Source organism: Carlito syrichta, unplaced genomic scaffold, assembly GCF_000164805.1.
Source record: "Carlito syrichta isolate Samal-C Ts95f unplaced genomic scaffold, Tarsius_syrichta-2.0.1 Scaffold311198, whole genome shotgun sequence".
Lineage (NCBI taxonomy): Eukaryota > Metazoa > Chordata > Mammalia > Primates > Tarsiidae > Carlito > Carlito syrichta.
This window is the reverse complement of record NW_007255294.1, coordinates 87,468-95,647: the sequence shown is the minus strand read 5'-3', so window position 1 is coordinate 95,647 and position 8,180 is coordinate 87,468.

Here is an 8,180-nt window from a genome sequence, read left to right as displayed (position 1 = left end):
GGCGCGCGGGCGTGGTGCCGGCCCGGTGAGTGCGTGCGTGTGCGCGGTGGGTGGGACTGCCCGGAGCGGGTCCCTGATTGGCTGGAGCCACGCGGCCCCGGCTGTTTAGCGAAAGCGCGGCCTCTGGGCTTCTAACCAGGGCTGTGGGCGCCTCAGATTTCTTTTGCCCTTTCCCCCTCGGGTCCCGGGATCAGCACCGCGAACGCCGTGTCCCGAGCGCTACCGGGAGGGGACGGGATGAGGGGTTTCCACAGCGGCGGGTCCTCAGAGGCTGCGGGTGAAAGGGGAACGCGAGCTCGCCCTTGGGGCCGCCGGCCTTGCTGGACCGCTAAGCCTCGACCGGCTCCGCTCCGTCGGCGGTTGTCCGCCGTGAGCGTGCCTCTCCTGTGGGACCCCTCCTGGGCCTTATACTCCGGCGGGAGGCAGCTATGTGCTGCAAGCACCGGGTCGCGGGGACCGCATCCTCACCCACCCTGGGAGGCTTCTGTCAGGAAGGAAGTGTCACAGGCCCCGCGAGACAGCGAGCTTCTGGGACCGGGCTCCTAATGTGTTCGTAGAGTCGGTCATCAGTAGCAATCCGGCGAATGGATGCAGAGCATCGACGACTGTACCGTGTGTCGGTGATTAAATCAGTCCCAATATAACCCCAGAGCGAGGTAGGCTACCAAGTGCTCTGTCACACAATTAGGAACTGTCTCGGGCTCCGGATTCGGAAAGCCTGTTGCCTCATAATTGAGACACCTGTAGGAAACATTTCGTGCTGTGGATGATTAGGCACTTCATATTTTGGTTAAACGGTGTCTTTCAGCTCCTCAAAGGCACGCGTTTTGTCCGGATGATCCGGCTGTCTCCTTGAACAATGTGTTTGTGCTCAGTAGGAACTCAGTGATGGTAAATGAAGAAAAATATAACGGCTGCAATAACGGAGGGCTTAAAAGACAAGTAGGGATAACCGGAGACTCGTTAGGATGAGCCAGACTGACTTCAGTATGAAGGTAAACTTCAAGTCATTAGTCCTCTGATTCCGGAAATGCAAAGACTGAGAGCAGCAATGACCTTAGCAAATTTATTCCTGAAGGGAATTTATGTAAGTCAAAATAATGCTAGCTAATTTGATAACTTCCCAAGAATGTGATTTGGGGTCAGGCAGACCTGAGTGCAAGTCATAGGTTGGCAACATACTAACACCTGACCTTGGGCTTACGGTCTCAAAACCTCACTTTTTTCACTTGTAAAATTGGGTTTACAGTAGGGATGGTTAATGAAAAAATACATGTAGAGTGTACTCCGGGGCCTAGCATGAAAAGTGTTAACTATTCCTTTAAAAATTACTGTGCTGGCCAGACATGGAAGCTCACGCCTGTGACCCTAGCACATAGGGAGGCCAAGACTGGAGGATTGTTTGAACCTAGGGGTTTGAATCTGGCCTGTAACATAGCGAGACCTCGTCTCTACAAAAAAAACAAAGCCAAAATGATCCGGGCACAGTGGCACGCACATGTAGTCCCAGTTACTTGGGAGGGTGAGGCAGGGGGATCACTTGAGCCCAGGAGTTCAAGGCTGCAGTGAGCTATGATCATGCCGCTGCACTCCAGCCTGGGCGACAGAGTGAGACCCTGTCTCAAAAAAAGAAAAGAAAAAGGTACATCTTTTGACAAAAATGTAACAGCCCTGTCAGTTTGAGTTAAGGGAGACAGCATGAACAGAGGCAGTGTAGAAGTGGAAAGGGAGTGATTTCTTTCTTTCCCACCATAAGGGTTATAGCTGACACTTCTATACTAAATCTAGGTTAACGAGAGAAAAGCATAACAAATTTGCCATACTTGACACGGGAGCCTTCAGAGTGAAGACCCAAAGATGCAGGGGAAAGCTATCTGATTTTATGCTTAGGTTCAATGAATCAAGAATAGCCATGTAGAAAAGTGATTGAACAAACAGATTATGAGCTAAAGGTAATAGACCGAATGGGGAAACCTAGCAAGGCATGTCTGTTCAGATTCGTGGTCTCTGTTATACCATTTCTTTTTCCTTAATATGGGGCAAGACCCTTTCTGGAATGGAGGTCTTATGACCCACTGTAAAAAAAAAAAAAAAGGTCAGAGAATTTCTTTATGGCCAGCACTTAAAAAGGTAAAGAAAGGCTAGAGTGTTATTTTTGGTTTTATATCTGGTTTGGGGGAAAAGGGGTTGTGGTTTCTATGACTAACCTTGGGGAAAAGAAATTCTAATTTCTATTATTTGCCTTGGTGGGAGAATGAGCGGTATGAGATAGAACGGCAGGAAAAAGAAAGAACCTTTGCTTCTGAGACCTTCACTCTGGAGTATCATTTTCTGAGCCAGGAAAGAATAAGTACCAGGAAATTAGATAACAGTAGTGACATAGATATTTCCTCAATTGCAAAATGATACATCTTTTTTTGGGGAGGGGGTTGGAGTCTCACTCTGTCGCCCAGACTGGAGTGCAGTGGCCGCTCCCGGCCACCACAGCCTCGACCTGCGGGGCTCCGACGATCCTACTGCCTCAGCCTTCCAAGTAGCGTGAACTACAGGCGCGTGCTACCACACCCAGCTGATTTTTGATTTATTGTAGAGATGAGGTCTCGCCAAATTGCCCAGGCGGGTCTCGAACCCGCGGGCTCAGGCAATCCGCTCACCTCAGCCTCCCAAAGGCGCAGGATTACAGGGTGAGCCACCGAGCCCGGCGGATACATTTTTTTTTTTTTTTTTTTTTTTTTTTGAGTTGGAGTCTCGCTCTGTCGCCCAGACTGGAGTGCAGTGGCCCCTCCTGGCTACCGCAGCCTCCGGCGATCCTTCCGCCTCAGCCTTCCAAGTAACCGGAATTACAGGCACGCGCTACCACGCCCGGCTGATTTTTTGATTTATTGTAGAGATGAGGTCTCGCTGCCCAGGCGGGTCTCGAACCCGCGGGCTCAGGCAATCCACTCACCTCAGCCTCCCAAAGGCGCGGGATTACAGGCTAAGCCACCGAGCCCGGCAGATACATCATTTTTAAAAAGTAAATTTTAATTGGGATTGGTTGCATAATTCAGTCAGTCTATTAGTATGTGATTGAAATGGTGTTAGGAATCAAGCCTGAAACAAATCAACTTTTGAAATTTTGAAATTGTTTAGAAAGGCTGATGAGTTGATAAACCAACCTCACTTCCTCATTCTTTCAAAAGAAGGCACAGATGCATTTCCTTCCCTTCAGGATTGTAGGTGTATAACAGCCTTTGTTTGGCTATGAGTGTTGTAATGGGACAGCATCCGGTGTGCCAGGCCCTTAAATGAATCTACTGGGTTGGATATAGTTTCTTTTCCAGATAGTCAGACCTTCAACTGATTGCTTTATGACAGAGACAGAGTATATGTATTTAGAAAAGGTTTGAAACAATACATTCAAACTTTTTTCCTAAGGATGTAGACTCAATGTTAGATATTGAAGGGGCCTTAAAGCTCATCTAGTCCACTTCCTTTCTTTTTATGAAAATACAGACTTTGAGCATTTAAGTGGTATTTTGGATACGCACACTTACAGGCAGAATCTGAATAATAGCCCTGCTGAGAACTAGCCCAGTGCTCTGTCTGCTTGCTTACCTCTCCAGGTCATGGAATCAGACATCTTAGTATTTTAGTGCAGTCTAAAACTAAAACCTTTAATAAAAGTGACCAGGCAATTTTCAGCCTTCTTTTGACCCTAATCATATGTATGATAAAGTTATTGATTTAAACAGTTATGTAATATGAACAATGCTATTAATGTTAGGTTTGATTAAAATACAGCTGTAACTTATTTTACTTAGCCTTAGGACCATTGGGACAAAATATGAACAATTAAAGCAAGATAATTTGTAAATAAAAATTTGTTTAAGAGCTATGGTATGGCCTTGTTTCTGGTTTTGTTTTGATCTATTTTAAAATGTGTGTTAAGGTATATAATATTAACTTAAAATCCTCATTTAATTTGTCCCACAGCATCCATTCTAGAAATAGATTCAAGAATTGTTGCTCTTGTACAATATGTCTTTTCTTTTCTGCGCCATGTAAATATTTAACTGTTTCAGAGTACAAAGACTCATGACTGCCATATTTGTGAGGAAGTTGTATTTTGTTTTTCAAGTGCTGACAGGGAGTAGAAGGTGAAATCTGTTCCATAGTGAGATGTTTTTAAGTTTTCACAATATCACTAATGGCCCCAGTCTCATTCTGGGAAACTTGAACTCCTTGCAAATTCTAACAAGTTTCCATTTTACCCAAGCTTAATATAAACCAGGGACAACATCTGTTTGTGCCACATTATTTGAGGTTCTGTTGTTTATTTGTGTGATAAATTATCTCTTTCTAATTAGTATGTAGAAACCAAATTCTTGGTAAATGATGATGCTAAACATCTGAAACAATCAGATGATTCAGAAGACTTTTGTGAAGATTATTCTGCTATACTTTATCCCATATCATATTATTAGAAAACAACAGTGACAAACTTACCCTTTTCATAATATGGACATTATAATTGGCAATAAATATACACTGTGTATTACTCTATTCTCCATATTGTATATAATTATACTTCATTTTGAAGTATAATTGATATAGAAGACAAAAAATTATTTGGGTTCTCAAGTATTAAACCAACCCACCTCTAGTTTATTAAAGAAGGAAAGGCAGCACAAGAAGTATATCTGCTCTGTTATTTTCCCCTCTTCAAGAGTCTCTGTGACTTCTCACGTTCCAAGCAGCTGTCTACACATGATCATATCTACTATAAGGGAAATAGATCTAAAGTCAAATGTCTGTTTAGGCTGAGGCCCAACTTACAGCTGTATTACCCTATTCTTGATATTCTTGATATCCGTCTTAACCATGTGATCTTTGTGGAACTTTGTTTAGGACAAAGATTAAGGCTTTTGAGAAAATTGGTGATATCTAAGGTATTTTTATGCCACAGTTAGGAGTCATCATTAGCAATTATTGAACATGTACATCGTGTTGGATACCTGCACTAGACTCAGAAGTTAAAGACTCAGTCTCTGCCCTGAAATAATTTATAATCTGTGTAGGTAGAAGGAACAGGTATATAGAAGCAGCAAAAAGTCTATAAGTGTTTTGAGTGAAATTTCAGGTACATATATCACAGCAGGTGGAGAAGTTTCAAAGAAGACTACTTGGGACTGAGGCTTAAGTGGCCTTGAAGATTGATTAGAATGTAAATAAATTGGGAGGGTATTTCAGAAAGAGCAAATGGTGGGCAGAAGAAGACTGAGACTGTAACTCTCATGAAGGACAGTGTGTGAAAAGGCAAAAATTTGTGTCTAAAGCAGAGTCAGAGAAAATAATGAAAGGCTTGAGTCACAGTGGAGAATACTAATTAAAGAACTTGGACAGCGTTCTATAAGGTGTCCCTTGAAGGTTTTGGAGCAGGATGTTGACAAGAGCAGAGTGCATTTGAGATTCTTGATAGTGGAGTAGAATGGATTAGAAAGGAATGTCAGTCTTAGTCAGAAAATTAAAAATAATTTAGTATGTAGCTTGTTATATTCTGTGTATTAAAACCAGTTTCCCTTTGATCCTAAGGATATGAAGGTGGTTACATGTAGCAGTGTCTCTACCCCTTGACAAGGACTGCTGCTTTGAGGCAGCAATAGTCCTTACAGACCAGTCCCCAGGGAGAATTGGCTAGGGGCCAGGCCACCATAAGACTCCATGACAGAGGACTGCCCTGACAGGCTACTCATAATGTGTTCCAACTTAGTAACTTTTACACTGCAGAATCACAGACTAGTACTTAAGCTGTTTGTTTTAAAGAAAAACAAACTTCCCAGGCACACCAATTACATGTTTCAAAGTTATTTAAAACTTGCCTAAAAAGTGGGAACTTTTAAGCAAATAAAAGATTCTCTCCTGGCAGAAAGTAATTGGACCCTTCCCTGATCTGCTTACTAAAGTCTGTCAAGTGTTTTATAAGAAATACTAATATTTTCCCATAAGGATCAGCTGATATTGTATCAGACCACCATGTTCTGCTAAGGTTTAAGTCAAATTTCCTTTCTCACAATTTATGCATCCCACAACATTAATTCTGAAGGCAGGTACCTAGTCAATTCCTCTGCCCTTTAGGAAAAACAGTCCTAAAATGAAATCTCAAAACTTTCCAGAGGGGGTAAAGTCACAGCTACTTTTAATTTTGTGTGAGAGGCAGTATAATAGTGTTTGAGGCTACAGGCTCTGAGGTTTGCTTTGCTGCTTACTAGCTATGTGATAGTGAGCAAATTAATTAATCATTCTGTGCCTTAGTTTCTTTATTTGTATAATAGGACCTACCTAATGGGGCTCTTAGAAGTGTTAAATGATATATAAAACCTCAACATTGCCTGGCACATAGTGCTATATGTATTAATCATGATATTTCCAGGTTTTTAAATACATTTTTCTACTACTTAGCTAATTTATAAACAAATGATAGTTTCACTTGTGTGTGTACTTTGCATTTTAAAATGTCTTGGTTACTGAGAATTTTCATAAAAATTGAAAGATGTTCACAACCAGTATGGCTTACTTCAGAGAAGAAGCAAGGAGCTAGAATGCTCTTTTCATTTAAGTTTACATAGCTTCTTACTTTTGTATCACTAGTTTCAGTCAACCGCAGAAAAGATTTTTCCCTTAGTAACCAGAGTGTCTGTAGGATTTGTGTGTTTATGTAGTGATTTTTTTTGTACTGAACAAAAATATTATACTTTAAATATTTTAGTCTTGAATTGATTTTTCCATGGTTATACTTAGAGTGATTTGTCATTGTTGTTGGGGGAAGCAGCACACTTAACAAGCACCAAAGAGGAAATCTGTGGTAGTAGAAAGAGTACTAGCTTGGGGCCTCCAGATTGCTACCATGCATGAAGTCAAAAGACATGGCTTTGAATGCCAGCTTGAATGCTTATTTGCATTATGATCTTTAACAAGTTATTTAGCCTTTTGTAACCTCAAAATTTTCATCAACAAAATGGGGATACTAATAAATACCTTGTAGTGTTGCATTGTATGATCTAAATGGCCTTATATAAGACACCAAGAACAGTGTTTGTAATATAATGGACACTCCATACATGTCTATTTTGGAACTATCCATGTGGAACTACCCCCTCTCCAAACCAAGCCCCTTCCTCTTGCTGCCATGTTCCTAAGCAGTAGCCAGCAATGCAACCTCAAGCAAATCTCTTTTCTTCTTTAGACTTTCAAGTTTCCTGACTCCTCTAAATCAATCCTCTTATTTATCTTTGTTCAGCCTCATCTTCCATTTCCCTGATAACCCCACTAACCCTTTTTACTGAGTGGATTGAGAAATTCTCTCAACTTCCTTCTCTCTTACCCTGCTACATCCCCATCAGTCATTTCTTCTAATCATGGATACTCTCCTCCCATTGAATAATCATCTAACCCTGTGCTCTGGATTCCATCATTTCTGGTCACCTGATCTGTTGGATTTTGGCATTGTCACCTGTAATTTCTGCCCCCCTTCTTTCCAGGCTTCTCATACTCTTCCATTAAAAGAAAAAAATCCCTCGGTGGCTCAGCCTGTAATCCCGAGTCTTGGGAGGCTGAGGTGAGTGGATTGCCTGAGCCCGCGGGTTCGAGACCCACCTGGGCAGCGAGACCTCATCTCTACAATAAATCAAAAAATCAGCCGGGCGTGGTAACGCATGCCTGTAATTCCGGCTACTCGGAAGGCTGAGGCGGAAGGATCGCTGGTGCCCAGCAGGTCGAGGCTGCAGTGGCCGGGAGCGGCCACTTCACTCCAGTCTGGGTAACAGAGTGAGACTCCAACTCAAAAAAAAAAAAAGAGGTTTATTTCTAAAAATTATAGAATAAATGCATACAATTGAAATAAACAACTCACCAAAGTGAACTATAAATCTTTACATTGTCAGATTATAGATATTTTAAATATTTAGCCATACGTTATTAAAAGTAGTATTCTGTTTTGTGAACTTTTTAGAATGTAATTATTAATTTGACAAAAGGAATGTTCTAGTACTATTTTGTTTATTCTATGTTTAATTTTTCAAATTTTTGTGTGATTTTTGCAATATTCTTAAGAATGTAGAATAGTTATTTTTAGCGATTCAACCTTCTGCTGCTATATTGACCAACATTTTTATAACTACTTTATAGTTAAATACATGCAT